Source organism: Stegostoma tigrinum, chromosome 39, assembly GCF_030684315.1.
Source record: "Stegostoma tigrinum isolate sSteTig4 chromosome 39, sSteTig4.hap1, whole genome shotgun sequence".
Classification (NCBI taxonomy): Eukaryota; Metazoa; Chordata; class Chondrichthyes; order Orectolobiformes; family Stegostomatidae; genus Stegostoma; species Stegostoma tigrinum.
Window position 1 is genome coordinate 23,528,470 of NC_081392.1, and position 25,955 is coordinate 23,554,424.

Genomic DNA, 25,955 nt, shown 5'->3' on the forward strand with positions numbered 1-25,955 from the left:
GACACTCGCAGCCATGCGCCGGCACCTCCAGGCACTGCAATCCAGCCTGCCCCAGCTCAGAGCCTCCCTCTCTCAGACTTGCAAAGGACCTCTGCTGTTTTTTATCCTCCGCAGGATCCACAGACTGAACACCCAGTTCCACTCAGCTTTACTGGACACCAAAAATCGTAAGTACTACAAACTCACTGGCCCCTGCTCCACACAAAGAGGATTCCTGCGCCTCCCAAACCCCGACTCTGTCCCTGCCCCTCCCCCACCATGCACCCGCCGCCATTGACCATGAGGACACGGCCGGAGACCCCACCGATGACGTCACATCCGCCCCCGCCGGCCACAGAACTTCCGGAACCGCTGCTGCAGTCACCACCTCCACGTCCAGGTACTACAGCCCACACACCACCCTCACCTCAGCTGCTGCCGCCCACCCCGATCCTCCAACCGCCGACGGAACCCCGCCCACGGTCTCCGCCGACGGAACCCCGCCCACGGTCTCCGCCGACGGAACCCCGCCCACGGTCTCCGCCGACGGAACCCCGCCCACGGTCTCCGCCGACGGAACCCCGCCCACGGTCGACGCCGACGGAACCCCGCCCACGGTCGACGCCGACGGAACCCCGCCCACGGACGACGGAACCCCGCCCACGCCCGACGACCTCATCGCTCCGCCCACAGCCTCCACAGCCAGCAACCCCAGAGAAGACAGCCACACTGAGCCCTGCCGCATCTTCACCATGCCCCCAGACCTCCCACTGACTGATTACGAACGGTCAGTCCTTCGCAAGGGGCTCACCTTTGTCCCCCTACAACCACACATCAACGAATACCAGTCACGGTCGGACATAGAGCAGTTTTTCCGCCATCTTCGCCTCCATGCCTACTTCTTCAACCGGGAACCCAACCCTCCTTCCACTGACCCCTTCACCCGCTTCCAACACAAGTCCTCCTCCTGGACACCACCCCCAGGCCTCCTACTCTCCCTCGACCTCTTCATCTCCAACTGCCGTAGAGACATCAACCGCCTCAACCTCTCCACCCCTCTCACCCACTCCAACCTCTCCCCCCGCAGAACGGGCAGCCCTCCGCTCCCTCCGCTCCAACCCCAACCTCACCATCAAACCCGCAGACAAGGGTGGCGCAGTGGTAGTATGGCGCACTGACCTCTACATCGCCGAGGCCAGACGCCAACTCTCCGACACCACCTCCTACCGCCTCCTCGATCATGACCCCACACCCGAGCACCAAACCATCATCTCCAACACCATTCACGACCTCATCACCTCAGGGGACCTCCCAGCCACAGCCTCCAACCTCAATGTTCCCCAACCCCGCACGGCCCGTTTCTATCTCCTTCTCTAAATCCACAAACCTGCCTGCCCTGGTCGACCCATCGTCTCAGCCTGCTCCTGCCCCACCGAACTCATCTCCACCTATCTGGACTCCATTTTCTCCCCTTTGGTCCAGGAAATCCCCACCTACGTCCGTGACACCACCCACGCCCTCCACCTCCTCCAGGACTTCCAATTCCCTGGCCCCCAACACCTCATATTCACCATGGACGTCCAGTCCCTGTACACCTACATTCCGCATGGAGATGGCCTCAAGGCCCTCCGCTTCTTCCTGTCCCGCAGGCCCGACCAGTCCCCCTCCACCGACACTCTCATCCGCCTAGCTGAACTCGTCCTCACACTCAACAACTTCTCTTTTGACTCCTGCCACTTCCTAAAGACTAAGGGGGTGGCCATGGGCACCCGCATGGGCCCCAGCTATGCCTGCCTCTTTGTAGGTTACGTGGAACAGTCCCTCTTCCGCACCTACACAGGCCCCAAACCCCACCTCTTCCTCCGGTACATTGATGACTGTATCGGCGCCGCCTCTTGCTCCCCAGAGGAGCTCGAACAGTTCATCCACTTCACCAACACCTTCCACCCCAACCTTCAGTTCACCTGGGCCATCTCCAGCACATCCCTCACCTTCCTGGACCTCTCAGTCTCCATCTCAGGCAACCAGCTTGTAACTGATGTCCATTTCAAGTCCACCGACTCCCACAGCTACCTAGAATACACCTCCTCCCACCCACCCTCCTGAAAAATTCCATCCCCTATTCCCAATTCCTCCGCCTCCGCCGCATCTGCTCCCACGACAAGACATTCCACTCCCGCACATCCAAGATGTCCAAGTTCTTTAAGGACCGCAACTTTCCCCCCACGGTGATCGAGAACGCCCTTGACCGCGTCTCCCGCATTTCCCGCGACACAACCCTCACACCCCGCCCCCGCCACAACCGCCCCAAGAGGATCCCCCTCGTTCTCACACACCACCCCACCAACCTCCGGATACAACGCATTATCCTCCGACACTTCCGCCATTTACAATCCGACCCCACCACCCAAGACATTTTTCCATCCCCTCCCCTGTCTGCTTTCCGGAGAGACCACTCTCTCCGTGACTCCCTTGTTCGCTCCACACTGCCATCCAACCCCACCACACCCGGCACATTCCCCTGCAACCGCAGGAAATGCTACACTTGTCCCCAGACCTCCTCCCTCACCCCCATCCCAGGCCCCAAGATGACATTACACATCAAGCAGAGGTTCACCTGCACATCTGCCAATGTGGTATACTGCATCCACTGTACCCGGTGCGGCTTCCTCTACATTGGGGAAACCAAGCGGAGGCTTGGGGACCGCTTTGCAGATCACCTCCGCTCAGTTCGCAAAAAACAACTGCACCTCCCAGTCGCAAACCATTTCCACTCCCCCTCCCATTCTCTTGATGACATGTCCATCATGGCCCTCCTGCACTGCCACAATGATGCCACCCGAAGGTTGCAGGAAGAGCAACTCATATTCCGCCTGGGAACCCTGCAGCCATATGGTATCAATGTGGACTTCACCAGTTTCAAAATCTCCCCTTCCCCTACTGCATCCCTCAACCAGCCCAGTTCGTCCCCTCCCCCCACTGCACCACACAACCAGCCCAGCTCTTCCCCCCCACCCACTGCATCCCAAAACCAGTCCAACCTGTCTCTGCTTCCCTAACCGGTTCTTCCTCTCACCCATCCCTTCCTCCCACCCCAAGCCGCACCCCCCGCTACCTACTAACCTCATCCCAACTCCTTGACCTGTCCGTCTTCCCTGGACTGACCTATCCCCTCCCTACCTCCCCACCTACACTCTCTCCACCTATCTTCTTTACTCTCCATCTTCGGTCCGCCTCCCCCTCTCTCCCTATTTATTCCAGTTCCCTCCCCCCATCCTCTCTGATGAAGGGTCTAGGCCCGAAACGTCAGCTTTTGTGCTCCTGAGATGCTGCTTGGCCTGCTGTGTTCATCCAGCCTCACCTTTTATCAGTCCTGTGTCAGAAGTTGTTTCCAACCTGTCGGCTGCTTTTGTTCAGTCCTGTGTTGCAAACTGCTTTTGTATGTGTACGTATGAAACAATTGCACCGAGGCCGGTATCCCATCAGCAAGTCGCCCTTTCTTTATTCCTGCACAGTGCACTGTCTATGGCCAGCCAGCTCTGAGTCATTCCCCTGAACTGAGGAGATTTCAAATTCACTGTTTTCTTCTTTTTTACTTTTTAAAATTTTTCTTGGTTTGTTTTGCCCTCACCCTGCCCGAGTAGGGAGCGGGTTTACTCCTGAAAATTGTGTCTGGCTTTGGATTTAACCCCTGGACTTGAAATGGCTATGTGGCTCAGTTGAGCTGGTTCTCAACCTGTGGCCTGAGACTTTCAGTACAATGTGGGAAGTTTTTATTCATCCTCTGGACTGTGAGCAGATAGTTTTGTGTGTGGAGATGATTAATCCTGCAGATAGTGAATGGTCAGTTCTGTGTGGAGAGCTTGTTTTTATTCTATGGACTGTGGTTATTTCTGTCTGAAGACTGAACTTTACCTTGTGGACTCTGGTCACTTGTTTGCCGAGCTGGTTTTGATTTCACTGGGGAACTGAGTTTCTACTTTGGTTTTTTTTTTTGAATGGTTAGACATGTTTGTAAGTGTGTGAATCTGTGTCTCCTTCATTTTTGAAGAACTCAATTCTCTGCGCAGATGCTGCCAGACCTACTTACTTTCTCCTCAATTTTCTGTTCTGTTTCAGATCTTCAGATTTTGCAGACCTTTGTTTAATTTTAGAGCTTTCATTTATCCTGTTGGGGCATAGGGCAATGAACTGTACAGAACAGGAAAATGTCCTTCCGTCCACCAGGTCTGCAATGACCATGATGCTCTTCTAAACTAACACCATCTGGCTGCTCATGATCCGTATCCCTCTGTTCCCTGCCTGTAAATGTATCTGTCTAAATGCCTTTAAGCATCGCGATCATCTCTGCTTCGACTCCTCCACTGGCAGTATGTTCCAGTCACTGATTAACCTCTGTATAAAAACTCGCACATGTGCTTTAAACTTCCTTCATCTCACCTTTCACTTAGGCCCCTCTTGTACTTGAAATTTCCACCTGAGCGAAGAGACTCTGATTACTTTCTCTATCCGTGCCTCTCAATGTTATATATTTCAACAAGTTACCTCCTCAGCCTGTGACGCTCGAACAGACACCATCTTGTTTAACCTGTGGACTTCAAATCGTCAGTTGTCTATCATGAGCTGATTTAAATCAAGTGGATCATAAATAGCCAATTTTGTGTGGTGAGCAGGTTTTTAATCCTGTGGAGTTCTAAGTAGTAATATCACACAACTGACATGAATGTGGAGATGATCATTATTGTGATTAGTCATGTGTGTGCTCTTTGTGAGCTCTGTGAATGTTCAGTTCTGCATGTGTGTTGGCATCTCTTCCTCAAACAACAAAACACCCCCTTATTACTATGTCTTTGTCCAGTCCCTACAGCATTCCTCTTGTCTGTAACCGTCCAGAAGCCCTAACATCGTCCTGTTCTAACAGCTCCTCGCAATATCGAACCTGCTCAATCACCTCTTGCCCGATTGAACTCTGAACTCTGGTGTATTTCATCCCCCTTTGATACTTTTCATCTCGGCAGCCTGTTTTCGATCACACAACGTGCTCTGCAGCTGTAATGGTCTCCATGTTCAGTAATACTCCATATCTCCTCAAGCAACTCCATTATGGGGCCGGCCACAGTTTCATGATAGTACCACTAGGCTATTAATTCAGAGACACAGATCATGTTCTGGGGACCAGGGTTCGAATCCCACCCTGGCAGATAGTCAAATTAAAATTCAATAATAATAATCTGTAATGATGTGCCCATGTTTGATCTTTTTATTTAAAAAAAAGCTCAGCTGATCCATTCATGCCCTTAAGAAAAGGCCATTTGACCAAGTCTGGCCAACATATGACTCCAGACCCACAACAAAATGGCCAACTCTGAACTGTCCCATAACAATTGCTAATTAGCAATAGGCACTGAATGCTGGTCCACCCAGTGACACCCCAGTCCCACAAATGAAGAAATAAAAGGGTATGTTTCCCTCCCCACCCTCTGCAAATGCTGCAACAATTCATACTGGCTTTGTAACATCGTTCAGGTCATTGCCACTCTCTATAACACCCTCACCACCTCCAGCACCTTCAACTCTCCCTGTTCCGATCATCTCATGGAACCCCAACTATATTTCATCTGGCTCCTACAAGGAGATCCCTTGCAATCTCCCTCATACCTATTTGCATAATTTGGTAGCCCTTTGTCGTTTTCTGAAACACACTATTTCTCTTCAGAATTTTTTTGGAAGTTTTCTGAGCCTCTCAATTGAATCTGTTCTGTTATTCTACACCCTGAGTGAGATAACATAAGCAAGAAATTCCGATGTGTTTTTCAGTTTCAATGGGACGTCCTTTTGTTGAATATTTTATACAGTTCCTTCAAATGTTTTCCAAAGTTCCTTTACAGCCATCCATTTCAGTCTGTTACCCTGTTTACCTTGATCAGTTCCCCTCTCAAACTCACGTAATTGACCTTGTTTCTGGTTGTCATTTGTGTGATCACTTCAAAACTTCATAATCCCTTTGAATTCCACTTTATCACAATTTTCCTGAGGATCCCGGGATGTGACTATTGGTTAGATTAGATTAGATTCCCTGCAGTGTGGAAACAGGCCATTCAGCCCAACAAGTCCACACCTCCCTTGAACCGTCCCACCCAGACCCACTCACCTATAATCCACACAGCCCTGAACACTACAGGCAATTTAGCATGGCCAATCTACCTCGCCTGCGCATCTTTGGACTGAGGTAGAAAACCGGAGCACCCGGAGGAAACCCACGCAGACACGGGGAGAATGTGAAAACTCCACACAGACAGTCGCTGGGGGGGTGGAATCGAACCCGGGTCCCTGGAGCTGTGAGGCTGCATTGCTAAACACTGAGCCACCTCATTCGCTCAGCTTCATCACACAAAGATCAATCTGAGATAGTTACACAACACGGCCAGTTGTGCAATGTTATTCAAAGAAGCCCTGACAGAACCATTTTCCAAATTCCTCTTCGAATGTCACTATTGCCAGTGTGATTGTCCCAGATTATATGAAGATTGAAGTGTCCCAAAATTATTACAGTACCTCTGTTACTAATTTCAATGAATTCCTATTTAATGCAGTGATATGCAATGAAATGCTGATTCTACTCCATAATTTTAGGCCGGATGCTTTTTCTGTAATGCTTTTGTTATCCAGTACTGTCAGGGTTACTCATCCTGCTTTCCCATACAGGCTGACTTGGTACAAGTTTTGTATTGTTGAATATTAATGTCCCACCTTATGTTCCCCCTGCAACCACATCTTCCTGGTAACTAAACCTCATTTCTCTCTGTGACACAAGTCCATCTATCTCATTATAGATATTTGTCCTTTAAAAAATTAGGAGTACTACAATTTACTTTTTGCCACAATTTCCTGTCGCACACCTATTAACAAATGTGCAGCTTTCGTGAAACTCTTTCCCTTCCTGCTCCTTTGTGCTTCAGCCTCATCACCATGCCGCCCCAAATCTTTGCCTTTTCCGTTTCGATTTGGAAATCTCCTTTAACCTGTCCCCTGTCTCTGCATCCTCTCTGTTCGTTTGAAGACTTGTCCATAAACCTACTGATGTGATTGTCCAAGACACTGGTCCCAACACGGTTCATGTGACCATTTATTCACTTGTGGGATGTGGGTGTCTCTGGATGGCCAGTGTTTATTGCCCGTCCAAGCTGACTTTGAACCGAGGGCCTTGCTGGGCCATTTCAGAGGGAGGTACATTGCACATTGTACAGCAAGAGATACACGTCAGGCACGTTGCTCTGGTTCTGGATTCACACGTCTGTCACGTGAGCGTAGCTGAATCCTTTAAAGGATATGAGGTGATCAGATGAGTATTTATAATATTGTCATTGTTTTCTGGATTAATAGTCCAGTGAGAGTTAGCCATTGCCTGTCCCACTTGGGGCTCACCTATCCTTGAGTACTGATGCCAGCGCACCATGAATTAAAGCCCCTTATTCCTGACCACTGTGTGATCCTAAAACCTTCCTGGTGATATCACCCAGATTCTCTTCATGTGCTATCTGTCACTGTGTGGATTTAATTGTTGCTTCTGACTGTACCTTTTGCACCTACCATGAGGTCCTGAGCCAACAGAATTCCTATGTATAAGGAAGAAAGTTTTAAAAAATTGAAAGAGGTATGGTCCATCCCTCTGCGACACTCATCCATTCCATCCAGACCGAGTAAATGTTCCCTGTTATTGTGATATGGAAAGTGATGTAAGGAAGGGGCACACTGAACCTGTTTGTTCAGTGACTGTGATTAATGTTAGTCTCCATGGTTTCTAATTATCCCAGTGGAGGGTTTCCATCTTTTAGTGATAAATGGGCTCCATTCAATGTGTTATCCCATTGTATGAGCACGAACATCACCTACAGCACTAGCAGGGATCTGCAGCTCCAGAGAGAGGGGAAGGAGAGATCAGCATTTCAGAATGATAGGCTGGAATTTTGCAGCAATGGACAGGAGTTTATCCTGGAATGTTTGGTATCTTTCCACACATTATGATTTGATGTCATTATCACGGCGGATCTTATATGCACTTCTCATTATTCAATATGTTTATTATCCTATCCTGGCTATTGTTGGAGTGCCTGGTAAGTCTCACGGTCCAGTTATTATTTCCTTAAACAACGTACTACTCTACCACTGTTCTTGTCATTTACTGGACACTTCCTTGTGTCTGTTATCATTCCTGCTAAAACTCGGTATCCAGATATTCACTCTAAAAACCAGTACTAACTGTGTCAGTGAACTTGTTCATTCACTTTCTCCCTCTTTGCTTCTGGCAGTGTCCTTCCTGGGTCTCAATAGCGAACTATTCAGTTTCAGCTGTGAGCCATGATTCATTGTATCACTATCATTGTTATTTAAATATTGAGATAATGCAGGTCACTGTGTTCTGTTCAGGTTACAAACTCCATTTCCTTCCTCTGACTCCATCCCAACCCTGGTAATCCCTTTGGATGTGAGCTGATTCCTGATACCATACCCTATGATTCCTAATTTTAACTACTGACACCTCAAGAATATAATTTCCTGGCTCATCCCATCTGCTATTTGAACCTTGAGCTATGAAATACAGTCTTAATAATGTCAATGATCTACTGCTAACAATACCAGCTTCAAACCTACTGAAACAAATCTGAGTTGATACACCATAGCTGGTATCCAAGCTCACAACAAAATCCCATCCATCCTTCATCCCGGTGTGCACTGATCTATGTTGTTATTGGTTCTGGAAATACTTTTAATTTAATATTGTCAAGCACATCATCGCATCTGTCCATGAAACCTCCCTCATTCTCTGTTTTTCAAATATCCAAACCATTGACAGTTCTACATAGTTTAAACTGATTTCCTCTGAGTGTGTTCTGTTTCAGCAATGATTTTCAGATCTACTGTACCACTCTCCCCTCAATAACACCCAGCGTCGACACACAAACACCTTGCCTTGTTTTGTTTCAATGGAGATAGTGAAAAATACATTTATAGGAGCACCTCCAATAACAGGAGGCAGTCAGAAGCCCCTCAGCTACAAGATGCCCAGCCCTTTTCAGTGCTCAAGGGCTATTCCTTGTGCTACTGACCACATGATAAGCTGAGAGGGGCAAACACAGGGGCTCAGTGGAGAGGCATAGATCAAGTTTCAAAGACATGTCTCAAAGCTGCTGAAGCCACCCCACCCCCCCCATCCAAAATGAAGCACATCATGGGACACACCAGGAAGTGAACAACAGACTGCCACACCATTTCATTGTTTCTGAGCTTCACAATACCAGTATTTTGTACACTTGAGGATCCAAAAACCAATGCCAGGGTAAGGGGCAGATGGACAGAACGATTTACATTAAAGATAGAAACAGACAATAGAAATGGAGGGAGAGTGGAGTGGTGGGGCAGGGGGAAGACAGGAGCATGGCACTCGGAAAAAATGGAAACTGCAGATGCTGGAGAATCCAAGATAACAAAGTGTGAAGCTGGATGAGCACAGCAGGAAAAGCAGCATCTCAGGAGCACAAAAGTTGACTTTTCGGGCCGAGCCCCTTCATCAGAGAGGGGAATGGGGAGAGGGTTCTGAAATAAATAGGGAGAGATGGGGAGGTGGACCAAAGATGGTTCGAGGAGAAGATAGGTGGAGAGGAGAGTAGATTCACTGAAGTTGGTCCGGAGGGAGGAGGGTAACTTCTTCAAGTTAGGTATCCCTGGAAGAGGGATGGGTCCTGAAACGTCAGCTTTTGTGCTCCTGAGATGCAGTTTGGCCTGCTGTGTTCATCCAGCTTCACACTTTGTTATCTTGAATTCTCCAGCATCTACAGTTCCCATTATCTCTGATAACAATTTTAAACTCACTGCAAAGCCTCTTCCAGGAATGTCTACACTGAAAAGTTACCCTCCTCCCTCCAGAACAACCTCTGGGAATCTACTCTCCTCATACACCTAACTTCTCCTCTATCCATCTGCCTCCTCCTCTCTCCCTATTTATTTCAGGAGCGTGGGACTAACTGGAGAACTAAGATCTCAGAGGGCCCAAAATCAGAGGAATGAGAACATTGCATAAAGTTTTTTTTTTCAAATCAGTCAAAATGGTTCGTCATATCAAATTCTGAATCTGCCTCACAGAACCAGCCATTAACTGGGACAAGATGACAACCCAGCATGGGGAGCTGTGCACACTATGCTAGCTTATTGCTCAGTAAACTGGGCGATCTGCCCAGCACAGGGGCCATAGCAAGTCTTTGCCAGTATATTGCAACTATACTTGCCTGAGATAACTGCCTTGCACAGGGAAATTTACAGCCCATGCTGTGAGTGACAGTAAGCGGGACTTTTACAAATATATTTCTCCATATTTCCATGACATCTGAACAGCCAAGGGGTTCACTCTGTCTATGGTGGGTGTGATGGAGTGTGAGATGTAAAAATCATTATTTGAAAGAGAACACACATGGAGAAAATTAGTTTTAAAATGCACAACTGGCAGTGGTTTGGATAATAGAGCGAGACGGAGGGACATTTCATGGATGGATGTGATGACATGATTAGGAATATTAAAATAAATGCATTGCCAGACCCAATAACAATATAGATCAGTAGATGAATGTTGGATGGATGAGATTTTGTCCTTGTTTGGATATGGGTGCTGGAGAATTGACTCAGATTTGCTTTGGCTGGTCTGAAGCTGGAAGTGATTGCAGTGGATTATTGGCATCATGAAGACTATATTTCATAGATCAAGGTTGAAATAGCAGATGGGATAAACCAGTATAGTATATTATGCAGGTGTTAATAGTTAAAATTAGGAGAGAAGAGCAGGGGTGTGGGACTAACAGAGAAGGAACCCTAACTCCATTGACCATACACAGTACACCATGTTGGTGAATACCCACAGTCCTGGCAGCATCCACAGCCTCTTCATTCAGAAGCAGGCAGCTGTTCCCACTGTCTTTGGGTCTCTGCATCGACAGAGAGGATTGCATTTTGAATGAAGGCCTTTCCTGTGATACACGGCTCAAAACCCCCTCCCCCTCACCATACCTCACCACCAACCAGACACAACAAGATACCCTGTATGTAGTGAGGGCAGTGGGGCCAGTGGCAACATCAGAGAGAAGACCATCAGGGAGATGGAGCAGCATTTCTGAGGAATGAACGGGTCAGAGTGATCCCTCCAGTTCACTCTACACGACTAAGCCCTGTAATCTCTGTCCATTTCAGTAAAATACTGTCTTCCATTCTTCTGGGGAAAGGGAAGAAAAATATCAAGTGATGTATCATATGACATCCTCCCTGTTAAACTATTACCCAGTGACTTTACCTGTCTATATCCATCTACAGATGCTCCACCTTCTCTTGATCATTTAATTTTGTGCTTATCTTAATGTGATTGTCAAATGTAGTTACAGTACAGTTATTCCACTCCTCCATATCATTGATTAAGTTTGTAAACAATTGAGGACGCAGCAGAGCTCACTGTGTGACTCCAGTGGTTACGTCTCTGTCACACTGAAGAATACTGATTTATCCCGAATGTCTGCTTCCTGTTTGCTCAGCAGTCCTTCCCCACTCTTGTGTCACACATCTGAATGGCTGAATAAGAACAAGAACCATCAGTCACAATTCAGCCGCTCGAACCTGGTCCACCACTTAATATGATCATGGCTGACAACACGTCGGCCCAGTACCATTTTCCTGCCCGCTCTCCATAACCCTTCATTTACCCAATTTATCCCAGCATCCAGTGCACCCTGGGGTAGTGACTTGCATAGAATCACAACCTGTAGAGCGAAGTAATTTCTCCTCACCCCTGCTTTAAATCTACTCCAACTTTTCCTAAAAATTATCTCTTGTTCTTGATTGATTCACTTGAGGAACCATCCACCTCACATTTATATTGTCAGCCAGCTTTAGCAGCTTACATACCGAAATGAAATTTCATCTCAATCTTCTAAACGTCAGAGAGAATACGCCTGATCTACTCATAAGACAAACTCTTCATTCTGGAATCAATCCAGAAGACCTCTTCGGACTGCCTCCGATGCACCTACATCTCTCCTCCAGTCAGGACACCAAACCTGCAGACAATACCCCAGTCTCAGGCTCACTAAAGGCTTGCATTGTTGCAGCAACGCTTCCCTGCTTTTCAGAAATTAAAGCTAAAATTGCAATTGCTTCACTCAATGCCTGCTGTACATGCATGCGGGTTTCCTGTCATACGTATAATGACACCCAGATCCCTCTGCTCCTAAGCACACTGAAAGTTCTCTCCATTTAGATGACAACATTCTTTTCCATTCCTCTGGCTAAAATGGATAGCACCATAATTATCCATGTTAAATTTTATCTGCCAAATGTTGGCCCATTCACTGCACCTATGCATATTTCATACATTTTCATGCATCTTAACTTTCCATCTATCTTTGTGTCATCTGAAAATGTGGCTATCGTATTTTCTATCCCATTATCCAGGCAACAATATAGATTAAAAGTATTTTAGGCCTTGGAACTTAACTTTTTGGATGGAATAGAGTTGTCAACCAGAAAGCGAACCATCTATTCTGTCTCTCTCAATTATTTTTTCATTCACCGATGCTCTATTTAAGCCAATAAATTATTCCCAACCCCATGTGCTCTTATTGTATGGATTAATCACTTGCCTTGTGCCTTATTCAATGTATGCTGGAAATCCAGATGTAGTATATGTTCAGGATCCCCATTATCTACCTTGCTTGCTGTGCTAACTGCCAAGCCACCTTGCTGTCATCTTTATAGAACTTGAGGAAATAACTCAGGCTCTATTTATCCTTCATGAAACCAGACTGACTACAATGGGTTGTGGTTTGCCTTTCCAAATCTCCTGTTATTAATTCCTTGACAGTGGATTCTAATAATTTACCTTGAATCCCAACCTGTGGCTCATTACTTTTTTATTCCCTCGATTAGATGATTAGTGATTTCCCTTTCTATAACTTCTATAACAATTCCTGTGTAACAGGCACAAAACTGTAAAAGGTCTCTGATTTCCGTGTAAGAGGCATGAGTGGCTGAATTGGCTCATTCTATGTCAAAATAAGAATATCTTTCATTTTTTTTTATAAACTGTAATGTGCACTGAGCCAACCTGAGCATCCTTTCATTATCAGTGTTGCGAAGTTGGGTAGGGTATTTGAGAACTGGGAGACAGGACGCTAGAATTTGGTGTTTGTAAAATATTGCTGCTTGTAAAATGCTGGGAGGGGAAATACTGTGTAGTCTCTGTAAAAGATGACATGCTTTTTCTGTGCCTGAGAGAAAACACCGTCTAAGTGAAAGATACCTACAGCACAACTGGTTAATATTTATGACAGAAGATTTAATGCAGACGGTGTTCTTTACAGAACATTCAGCAGAGAAGACAGTACATTCCAGAAGATATAACACACTGTAATTTCGAAAGACTAGATTTTTTTCATTTTACATCACTGGGACTTAGATTTATTGGAACATCATACCATTAGAAGTTTGTTAATTTGGGAATAGTTAGCAATTAGCAGGGGTTTGGTTCGGAAATAGTGTAGTTAATTTATTCACTATTCAAGTAAGATAAATAAATTGTTACTTGTTGATTGTAGAGTGAATGGCAGAGATTTAGTTTATTTAACCATTCAATTTTGCTGAAAAAAAGAGACTACACCACTTATCCCACTCCTTTTAACAGATTATAAGTTGAGGCACTCTTCTCAGGATATATGGGTTTAGTTGTCAGTGGGGGTCAACTTCCGCTTTATAACACCTTCATTGAAGGAATCAGTTGAGGGGACCATCTCTGAGCTGCTTCTAATGCAACAATATCCTTTCTTCAGCCAGGAGGCTTAATCTGTGCACACTACTCCAGATGTGATCTCACGATGATCCTCTGCAGTAGAAACAACACTTTGCCAGCCTGTTGTAAGGTTCCCAACCCAGGTGGGAGAAATGCACAGCATTGCTGAAATATCATTGTCCTTCACTGTGGGAAAGCTGTGAAAATGTCACAATGACACTTTAAGGAGAACAAACAAGATGTTGTGAGATGATTTCAAAGTCAAGGTAGGCCATGCCAAATATCCTACCTGAATCTACCATTAATCTCCTCAGAACCCATATTGTTCAGATTCCTTAATCTGCTAAAGTTGAGTTTAGAAACAGTAAGGAGAAGCAAACTTTGATGGCAGTCATATTTCAAAGACAAAACTGCAGTGTAAATCTTGGGCATGTTATAAAACAGGAAATTAGATATACGAGTTTGTGGGTTCTGCAGTGATAATGGACAGATTCAATTTTCACCTACGTGAATACTAATTCTTGGAAAAGTGAATTTCATGAATGCGTATGAGTTGATTTTATGTTGAGCACCAAGCTAGAGATATGGCTATTTGGGAATTGGTGGTGTGTGGTCAGAGCCGCAAATTGGAAACATTGCTGTGAAGGAACTTCTGGAGTAGTGATTACAGTATGTTGAATTTTACATGACACCTGTATAGATTTTGTTTCATTGTATTGGTTTAAATTTTTAAAAAATCATAAACCTGAACCAGGCAATCCGTGAAGGTGTGAGGAACAAGGTGACTTCAGTGAGTTGGAAAAGTACATGAAAAGAGATTTAATGGAAGACAGGCAATGTCTATTATACACAGAATCTCTGTAAGGTTCACAACATACAAAAATCCCCCAAGTGCAAATAGCAAGAGGGAAAGATAGCATAATGATTGTTAATGAAAGAAGTTAAAGATGGCATTCGATTTCAAAAATGCCAGATATTGTGGTAAACCATGGGTTCACAGTAATTTAGCACCAACCATAGGTTGAACAGCAAACCGATGGGGTGAAAAAAAGTCATAAAGAGAACAAGAACTAACAAGAATATAAAGACTGCCAGAAAGAAAATGAAAACGAGGTCAAACATGGAACAGTGACTGCAAATAGGAAAACCCACTGCAGAAAACAGAGACGTTACAGGGAAACTAAACAATTACCTTGTGCCTGCTTTCATGGAGAAAGACCCAGAAAATCTCCCAGAAATATTAAATGACCATAGGACGCGTGTAACTAAAGACTAAAATCATTCATACAAGTGACAAGGTATTATTTGAAAACCTAACAGGATTGAGTATCCATAAGTCTGGCGGACCAGATATACTTCATATGAGAATTTTGGAGGAAGCCACAATCAACATTTTGTTTGTATTGGGCATCTCTGTGTAATTTTCTTGTACAGTTTGCAAAGGCAAGAAGCCAATCTGGGAAACAAGAAATATTTCAATGTAATCCAATGGATTAAGAAGGGAAAAGGGAGAGTGGTGAACTACAGACTAGCTAACTTGTCATCCACAGGAGGGAATCTGTTGGAATCCAACATCAAGTATGGGATATTGGATATTTAGAAAGTAAAAATAAAATTGGAGGGAATGCTAATGAATTTATGAAAGAAAAGATTCCAATTGACCATCCTTTTTTTATCAAATTGTTTGAATTTTTTGTAGACATAGATAATGCAGAACAAGTGGATGTGGTATATATGGAGGATTTTCTAAGTATACACAATGAGTTAGTCGGCAAAATTAAAGTGAAGGGTATGTGGAGGAACATGTGCAAATGGAAAGCTGAAAGTTGGGCAAACCCTCATCCAAAGGGAATGAGCATATATAAGTAAAGACATCCTGTAGCGGTTGCATCGAATGTTAGTAAGACTGTACTGTCAACAGTTTTCAAAGAAAGAATATACTGAATAAAGTGGAAGTGCAGTGGGTATTCTCCAGCTTAATCCCACAGATGGCAAGATTGTCTGATGAGGAAGTTCGGCCTGTGTTCTCTGGAGTTTCAAAGTTTGAGAGTGATCTCAGTGAAACTTAGAAAATTCACAGAGGGGACTGACTCACACGTGGGTGTAGAGTTGAGCAAGGTCACAAGATTAGGGAGATGACCAAAACATTCTACAGGAACAAGATATCCAAGGAACAATTAGGACATGTCAGAAACCAATCTGTGTGCAGAACATTGATAGATTGTTACATCGGTATTTTGCATCTGTTTTAAGTGGAGAATTCAAGAAGATGGAGGATGAAGCTCTCGAGCAGATTGGAATAAGATGCAAGCAGGGATTGATGGTTTTGGCTGATGTAAAATTGGGCACATTCCCAAGTATGGATGTGTTTTATCATAGGATGTTATGGGAGACGAGAGATGAAAGGCCCCGACCCAAATTTATATCCACAAGAGACGAGCCAGAGGACTGGAGAACAGATGATGTGTTTCCTGTTTACAGTTTATGATAGTGGTAGACCGCGGATCAGTAGACCAATGAGCACCAGATCAGTGTTCGGGAAAGCATGGGAGGAAATAGGAAGGGAGAAAATTGATCTCCATTAATAGAGCAAGGTTTGATCAGGGACAGACAGTATGATTTTACCAGAGGGAAGTCATGCCTAACAAATTTGACTGTTTTGTGTTGGCCATGAATAAGATTTTTAAGCAATGCCTTTTGAAAAAGCCCTACATAGAAAACTGATAAGTAAAATAATATCTCATGGCATCAAGTGTAACTGGGCAAGTTACATCCAAAATTGTCTTAGTTGCAGGAGACAGAGGATGATGATAGAAGAAGGCTGTTTGTGTGACTGTAGACCAAGTCGCAGATGTGAACTCACCTCGATAATTATGCAGTATTTTGTGCATGTTTTGATCTCCTTACCTCATAAAGGACAAACCTGACATTGAGGGAGTGCAGCGCAGGATGATCAGTCTGATCTCTGGGGTGACACGCTTGTTGTTTGAGCAGAGTCCGAGTCACCTGGGCCAATATTCCATGAGGGTTAGGAAAATGAGTGGAGATCTCAGTGCAACATACAAAACTCTGACAGGGTGAGACAGGTTGGAAACAGAGATGATAATACTCCAGACTGGGACGTCTAAAACAATAGACCAAAGTATTAGGTACAGGCAGCCACTGTGCATTGAGATGAGAATAAATGCCTGCACGGAGAGACTGTTGAACCTGGGACATTCTCTACTGCACAAGGCTGTGGAAGCCATGCGTTGAATAAAAATAAAGATTTCCTGACACTAAATGGATGGGAAGACAGCTGCAGTATGTGAAGCGGATACAGGATCTTAATGAAACCATTCTGTTCGATGGGGGAGCAAGATCAATGGGTCGAAGGGATGACTGTAGTTTCTACTTTACAATTTTACCATGATTAATCACATGAAGCGATATGTATATAGTGTGGGAGAAGTGCATTGAGATATTTGGCCACGAACTATAACAGGGAAGGCTCAATGGGTTGATAAGCCTACTCCTTTTCTGATGTTTCTGTGCAGTCCGTGGGAAAGCTCTTTAAATGTTCTCACAAGCTCTGAAACGTCAGGAAGGAGGGCTCTGCAGGATCAACAGGACAGCGTTTCCTGTTCCCTTTTTCCATTACTGAGGCTGGGGCCAAGTGTTTTGTCTGGTTTTATCTTTTAAGATGTTGGAGCATTTTGATACAATTGACTGCCTTGCATTGCTGTTTCAGAGACCATCAAAGAATTCATCACAGGGCTGGAGTCACTTTTAGGACAGACCAGGAAAACACGATAGATTTGTATCCTGAATGTATGTTGTTAAGCAAATTTATATTCACAATCGATATTGGCTTCAAGGTCACTGTTACTGACACCAGACTTTAGATCTCAATACTTTATAAAATGTTTTAAACATGCACCAGCTTCCAGAACATTCGACTGGTTTAGATGAGAAATCCAGTGACATTTCCACAACAATGTCATTTCCACATGGGGTCCTATTGGGAACCACATTTGAGCAGGTTATTTCTGTGCTGCGTGACAGCTCTGTCAAAAATAACTCAACTATCGTGATGAGACTGAGGGTGGGATAACTGCTCAGATTGCAATTATTCTCTTTGGGAAGTGGGCATAGTTGAGTAATTTTCCACATTGCCAGGCAAATGTCAGAGTTGGGGCTGGAATGAAACAGCTTCCCTCAGGGGCATGGCTTGTTGTGCAGCACAAGCCTTCAAGCTTATTGCAGGAATGGTGTCAGTGCCCATCTGCTGTGTTTAGCTGTCTCTTGATGTCCCATGCAACGAATCTAATTGGGTGAAAATTGGCATCTGTGATCCTGTGGACACCATGACAAGATGGTGGATCATCCACTGAATACTTCTGGCTGAGAATGGTGCAGACTCCACAGCCTTGACTTTTGCACTGATGTGGAGGGCTGTTCCATTATTTAGGATAAGGTTATTTGTGGAGCCCTCTCCTCCAGGGAGTTGTTTAACCATCCAGCACCATTTATGACAGGGTGTGACAGGATTGTGGGTCTGTTGGTCTTACCATCACTTTTTCCCTGTCTATAATCGATAGGTTCTGCTGCTTGGAATGTAAGCAGCCGAATGCGGTATTTATAAAGGTTTGGCATCAGTTTTAAGTTCAGCTGGTTCTGACTGAGGCATGTTCATCCACACTTGCCACTGCATTGTCTGGCTTGATGGTAATGGGAGACTGGTGAATTATCCCTACCAAAAAATTTACAGACTGTGCTTGAACACAGTTCTGCTTCGGCTGCTTCTCCTGCTGCTGTGGTCTCCGTCATCACATGAATGTCCAGTTTTGAGCTGAGATACCTGCAAAGTAATTCTGCTGCCTCTCCCCCAGTTCACACCAAGGCCAATCCCCGACCAGCTCTGTACTCAGTGAGCTACTCTGGGCTCTGTTGTAGCAACACTTCCATTTTAATATTCTCATTCTTTTGAGCTTCAGTCCATGGTGCCATGCCTCCAATTTGTCACATTCCTCAAAGCCCTTTAGCGTATTCATCTGAATATTCTCCCTTCCAGTAGTGCCATCTCCTGTGTTTAAAGTGAATGTGCTTCTCCCTGTTTCTCTCCCTGACTGTGATTAAGAGCTCTGTAGTGTCAGTGGTGCCAGCCTTATGAAATTTCAGAACCAATGAATCTGTGCGCCTTGTGTTTATGTTCACATCTTTGACATTTATTCAAAAACAGAAAATTGAGGAGAAAATAAGCAAGTCTGGCAGCACCTGTGGAGTGAAAACAGAGTTAATCAGTTGGATCCAGTGATGCTTCTTCAAAGTTCCCACTTTCACTGGCAATTATTGTTTTGTTTTTGTTTCACATTTACAGTGTCCATAGTTCTTTGTTTTGTTGAAAATTTATTCTATGCTTATTCATTTCTGGAGATACCCAGCAAGCCTGGGCATACCTATGGAGACAGAGGAACCGAGTGAAAGTTTCCAGTCAGCATGACCCTTCTTCAGAACCGAAAAGGGTTGGAAAGTTTTTTTTTTATTTTAATACCTTGACAGAGGTGGAGCAGAGGGTGTGGAGGTGCAGTGCAAAAGACGAACAGGCATTTAACTTTGGTGAAAGAGAAACAAGATGTAAAATGGGTGTAAATTAAGGTGTGAATGGGAGAGATGGGTTCTCCCTATTGATTGCAACGTAAACAAGACACGGCCTTAGGGAGACAGGGAGAGAGAATGTATGAGAAATGCAGGACAGTCATAATGGGTCCAGGCTGTGACTTTATGTAATACAATATTAAATTTGACTATTGCAAAGTACCAAAGTATAAAATGAGGTGTTACTCGAGCTTAGGAACTGCTTCATTGGAACATTATGGCAGCCCAGGACTGAAATATTAGCACGAGAGTAAATTGGTTATTGATATTTCAAGCAATGAGAAACTCAGGGTGATTCCAAAAGACAGGGTGGACATGTTACTCAAGGCAGTCTCTGTTTGGTCTCACCAGTGTAAAGAGGAGTGCTGAGTTAGCAGCAACAACAGTTGACTGGATTGAAAGGATACGACTGAAATGTTGCTTCACTTGGAAGGGGTGACTTGGGTTGCTAGGAAATGAGGAACAAGTCCACATACTTTTCAAATATCTGTTTTTATTTCTTCTTCACTGGAGACGACATAGTTGCATGTTGGGACCTCGACAGCAACAGCTTTAATCGTGCATTTTGTTTCAATCTGTTTACTTGCAAACTGTTCGCCACATCCTAACTACAGAATCTAGGCAACAGTTTGTTTGTCACGTATGGTCCTGTCTACTTCGAACTGAGATTCTTTGTTTCAAAAGTACTTGCAAGTCTGTTTTTGTGATATAATTTGTGAATTTAACCCGTGTTATGCTGTAGGTTAATAACAGAATTTTCAAAATGCCCCACAACTTCCTTGCTTTTGTCCGCTCCATCTATATCCATAAACCCAAGGATCCACTGAGCCTTCCAAACAACAATTTCAGCTTGTCCAGCCATTTATAATTTCCTGTCTCCTGCATCTCTTTCTCCTTAAACAGGGGAGATATGTTTGCCAGTCTTCCAGGACCATCCCTGAAAGATCACCAGGAAAGCCTCCACAATCTCCTCAAATATCTCCTTAAAACCTTGTGGTGCACTCCATCTAATCTTCTTAATCTACCTGCCCCAAAACCTTTCAGCTTCCCCAGCACCACCTCCTTCTCACCTCTGCCCTCTGACTTCTTTGAAGTTCTGGCATGTTGCTGGTGTCTTCCGCTGTGAAGACTGATGCAAATTACCTGTTCAATTCCTTTGCCAAATCTTTCATTCCCATAACTATTCCAAACACATTTTCCAGCAGTCCAATGTTTCCTCTTGCCTCCCTCCCTTCCAGAAAATACATATAAAAATCTCTGCGTAGCAGAACATTCCATCCTCTCCTCCTTGTTGTTTTAATTATTTCTGCTGTGCTTATATTTAAAGTCTTCTCTGGATTCCAAAGAATCTTCACCACATTGTATATTCCCTGTTGTGCTTTTGTGCTGTGCCTGACTTCCCTTATCACCCACGGCTGCCTTGCCTCCCCTGAGTATGCTTCTACCTTGTGATGAATTTTAGGTGTGCCTCCGAATAATCTGCAGAAACTCCTGACATTGCTGTTCCGCTGTCTTCCCTGCAGGGCTTCCCTTCCAATTAACTCTGATCCATTGCTCCCACATGTCTTTGTCGTGAATTTCCCCAATTATAACCATGTCACATCCAGGTGTGGGCAACTGAAAGAGGAAGATTTGTGATTGGCGACATGAAGAACAATTGGAGGATATAGTTACTTGATATAAAGGGAGAGAGAGCAAGAGAGAGAGAATATGGAGGAGGAGGTGTAAAATTAGAGAAAACTAGGTTATCAACGGATGTAAAACTCTTTCCTGTTCGTTTTTGGGAAATACCTTGTGCTGTGGTCCTCTGTACATTGTTTGTACAAGCTCAGATTGTGTGTCTGATGCAACTGTCGTCTCTTCCTTTCTGTTTCGTAACTAATCACATAGATGCTGTGTAATCACATAGATGCAGCTCGAAAAAACCCCTTGTTTGACACATTTGGAATAGTGTTTTCAGTTCTGGTAGCCTCATTACAGGAAGGATATGGAAACTTTAGAGAGGGTGCAGAGGAGATTTACCAGGACATTGCCTGGACTGGAGATAAGATCTTATAAGGAAAAGTTGAGGAAACCAGGGCTTTTCTCATTGGAGTGAATAAGGATGAGAGGCAATTGATAGAGGTGTACGAGAGACGAGAGGCATAGATAGAGTGGATAGCCAGACACTCTTTTTTTTTCCAGGGCGGAAATATATATTTTGAGGTGGCATGAGTTTAAGGTGATTGGAGGAAGGTACAGGGGAGATGTCAGAGGTAGGTTCTTTACACAGAGAGTGAGGGGTGCATGGATTGCGCTGCCAGCGTTGGTAGTGGAGTCGGATACATTAGGGGCATTTAAGCAACTCTTGGATAAGCACATGGATGATAGTAAAATGTAGTATCTGTAGGATAGTCTGATCTTGGATTAGTTTAATAGGTCAGCACCACATCGTGGGCCAAAGGGCCTGTGCTGTGCTGCACTGTTCCATATTCTATGTTCCAAGGCGACTGGAAATATAACATTTACTTTTGGGCTAAACTAATAAATCTGAAAAGAAAAGGCATATGAACTGTGCAAAAAGATGTTTGCAACTTCAGAAGCAAATTATTGAATGTATTGTGTTAAAGATAAAATGTTGCCTTATTAGACAAGTGAGTGCAAAGTTCAGGGACATCCAAACTTCCTGTGAGTGTTCAGGGCAATTGTGGCCTGAGACAGTTTTTTTTTAAATTTGGCTGTCGTTCTGTTGGAGGAGACTTCAGCATAGTGACAACTTCTCAATTGGCTCTTTGGAATGCGGTTACAGAGAGCATTGTATGTTTGTAACACAACAGAATCATTGAGTCTGTACAGAGAAAGCATCACTTTTCTCCTTTACCTGTAACATTGAGAGTAATTGGAGATGGGCAATAAGACCAATAGCTGGTCAACATCCCACCCAGACCATGTATTGCTGTTACATTAAAAGAGTTGTAGTGACGGGTTGACTCAACCTGTTTGTCTGTGACTCCGATTAATATCAGATTCAATGGATCCGAACTATGTCACTATGTCACTGAGTGGTTTTCCTCTACTATTAATAAGGGATTCTTTCAATGTGTTCTCCCATCGTATCAGCAGCAGCATCATCCTCAACACAATTAGAATCAGCAGCTTCAGAGAGGGAGAGATCAAAATTGGTGAACAGTGGATTGGGAAGTTCTAATAATGGCTCACAATGTGAGAACAATAGACTGGAATGTTCCAATAATGGACAAAATCTCCAACCATAGACTGGAATGTTCGCACAATGTACATGAATCGGAGAGTAACAGATTGGAATGTTCCAGCAACATACAGGAGTTTATCTTGGGCTGTTTACTGGCATTCTTTCAATTGGATCTTGTTAACATTGTGGAAAGAATATGTACTGATGTTTATTCAGGCGTGTTACGAACCCATTCACAATATTGCTGGCTTTCCCAGGAAGTGTCTCTTTCTCTGTCCATGTATTAATTCTGTAAGCCATTGTGAATGTCACCTCTATTCCTGTGATCTGTTTGGCAAAGCTGGAAGCTATTGTATTTGTTTTCAACGATAAGCGCTGTTGCTGTTCCATAGATTTCATACCCTTCACTTACAAACATCTGAGGAGGAACAATATTGTTCCTCGACGTTATTGCCCCATTTTGTCCTGAGCTGATTTATATCTAAATATTCCCTCAGTCACCAATAGTGTCCCCAGTCTTCATTCCTGCCGCAGTGCTATTTCTGAATGAACCAGCATCTACGCTTTTCCAGTTGCAGTCCTCTACTGGCCACTCATCCAGTAACAAATATTTTGACTGCAAACTTATTCTTGTCTCTAGCTGGAACTGTGTCAGTTGCAAAGTGTGCAGCCAATTTGATTCCAAAATGAGGTGGTCTCGGCATTGTTCCACTGGTTTCAGCATAACCTGTCGGTGGCCATGAAACAACAGTTTCATTGAACTGGTTAGATTTTAGAACTCTCCAAGCAGGAGTGGGTGCCATGTCCATCAGCTCCTCAGTGCAGTGTTTCAATGTATTCACTCGTTGACAGGGGCCATCTCTCTTCACCTCAATCCCACTGACCCACTGCTGAGTGGAATACATTACTTCTGTTTCAACAGAGGAAGATGCAGAAAACCTTCCAGAAATCCTGCAGGACAGAGTGACTGGTGAAAATGAAAAGTTGTAACAGGTTAGAATTAATAAAGAGGAATTACACAAAAAACATCTAATTGAATTGAGCTTTGGTATGTTGCTGTATCTCCATCCCAGAATATTCATGGAGGTGGCCGTTGAGCTCGTGAAACAGTTCCAGGGCCACCCAGCACTTCAGTCCAACGTCCATATCAAACATAATCCCAAACTAACTTTGTCCCACTGGCCTGTGTTATTCACGTATCACTCCAAATGTTTCTTATTCATGCATGTATCCAAAAGTCTTGTAAAAGTTGTAATTAAAAGGTAGAATTATTGATTACGTTTCAAAATTCTTTAGGTTCTGCAAATTCAGTTTCCTGCGCCTGGAATGTAGAAGTCGTAGGCCTAAAAACAAGAGAAGGAGGGAAAACAAAAAAAAAACTAAACATTGAACAACTTGATGTATGTGATGAGTAAAATGTTGGAATCTTTTATAAGGACAGTTTGGGAATCATGATATTTCTTGGCAAAATCAACTCAGATTCAGGAAAGGAAATCGTCTTTGTTAAACCTTTGGAGTTTTTGTTAATTGAGGGATCCACAGATCTTAGATTAGCATCCAAATTGTACCCAGAAACATGTCTTCGTACTTAACGCGAACACGCACACACTCACACTATATATAGAGAGATAATGTGGATGAGGAGATGTAACAATAGAGAAAACCAGATAACCGACAACATTAGATATTCTTCCCTATTTTTGTTGGTAAATCCTGCATGTAGTGGCCCCTTGTCCAGCATTTGTATGACTGAGTAATATGTATATAATAGTTGGGACATCCACAAATAAGAAATAGTGGGAGTGGTGAATTTGAATTTACAGAAGACTTTTGACATGGTTGCACACAGGTAAATGAAGAAAGTTTTTGAGTTTAGTATTAAGGGACAGTATACGGCATGAATTGAGAATTGTTTAGCTGTGGCAATACAGACAGCGCCTTTTCCCAGACTGAAGGCCATTATTCATGTGTTATCACATGTATCATTTGGATCCTGCGATTGTAGAGCCTTGATGGGAGAGCATTTGGGGCACTGTGTATATATTTAATCGCCTTTGTAAGAAATAATCTCTTGCCATGGACACAGTACAAATGTGTATCAACAGTCTAATCTCCGAGATGATGGTAACATTGAGGACAGTGTGAAGAAACTGAGAATTTAATCTGTTGTACTGTGAGAGAATATGAGATGATTGCATTAAAATTTGAGAGTTGGCGACGAACATTCATGTCCAAAAAATACATTCATAGGGTGAGAAATTCCATACGTTACTCAGGAGATTGCATTCCTAATAGTTTATGTGCCTCTGCGGAGCCCCACGGTGATTGAGAAGGGTACCAGCTCTGAATGAACTCCCCCACATTAATGTGTGACCCTGCACTGAAGGTCATGTTGTTCACAATCCCCACAGCATCCTCTACTTTCCTTCTGAAACTAATCATTCCCACTAGCTTCTGACATCCATAGGGAATATCACTCCATCGCCTCAGAGATTCAAATTGCCTCCTTGAGACTTTGCACAAAACATTTGACTTCCCCCCCTCACTGCTATAAAACGTAGAACACACGTGGTACTTTTACAAGCAACAGAGGCACGAGGAACAATATGGAGCAGTCTATCTGTGCAGCCTCTGCTCCAATTGTTTGTCATGTTGCAGCATCAGTTACCTCGTTATGACCCCGAACAAGTGGCAAGAAGGGCTGAATGGCCTCATCCTGTTCCTGTGTAAGTGCCTCAAGGGAATGAATGGCTCCTTCCTCATCCGATTGGACAGGACCAAGGGCCTGATTGGGTTAACCCCAGTTCCTGTTTAACAGTTCGATGTGCTCACTTGTATGACAAAGCAGTAACTCTAAGAAGTAATTTTGTCATGATTTCTTTTCAGAGAGAGATTGACCAAGAGGTATAAGCGGTCTTGTTAATGACACTTGAGGAAATAGCTTGGGAGGTCATGGGTTTTTTTTTATTTCATGCAGCCTGCATGAGTGTGACCAGCTCTCTCAGGTTAGGATTTCTGGGGTTTGGTTTTAGAAAAATAGAAAATAGAAAATAGAACATTACAAAACAGTACAGGCCCTTCGGCCCTCGATGTTGTGCCGACCTGAAGCCCATCTAACCTAAACTGTTATGACTAATCCAATATTGCAATGCCTTTCACCCGCCCATCTTATAATGTTGTACCTTATACCAATTTCATCCTTAGTTTAGTTAAGGGAGGGACTGAACTTTTACAGTTGTCTGTGAGAAGAGAATTCAAAAGATTCTGAACTCTCTGAATTAAAAACAAAACCTGCTTATCTTGGATACAAGTAGCATTTATTTTTAATTT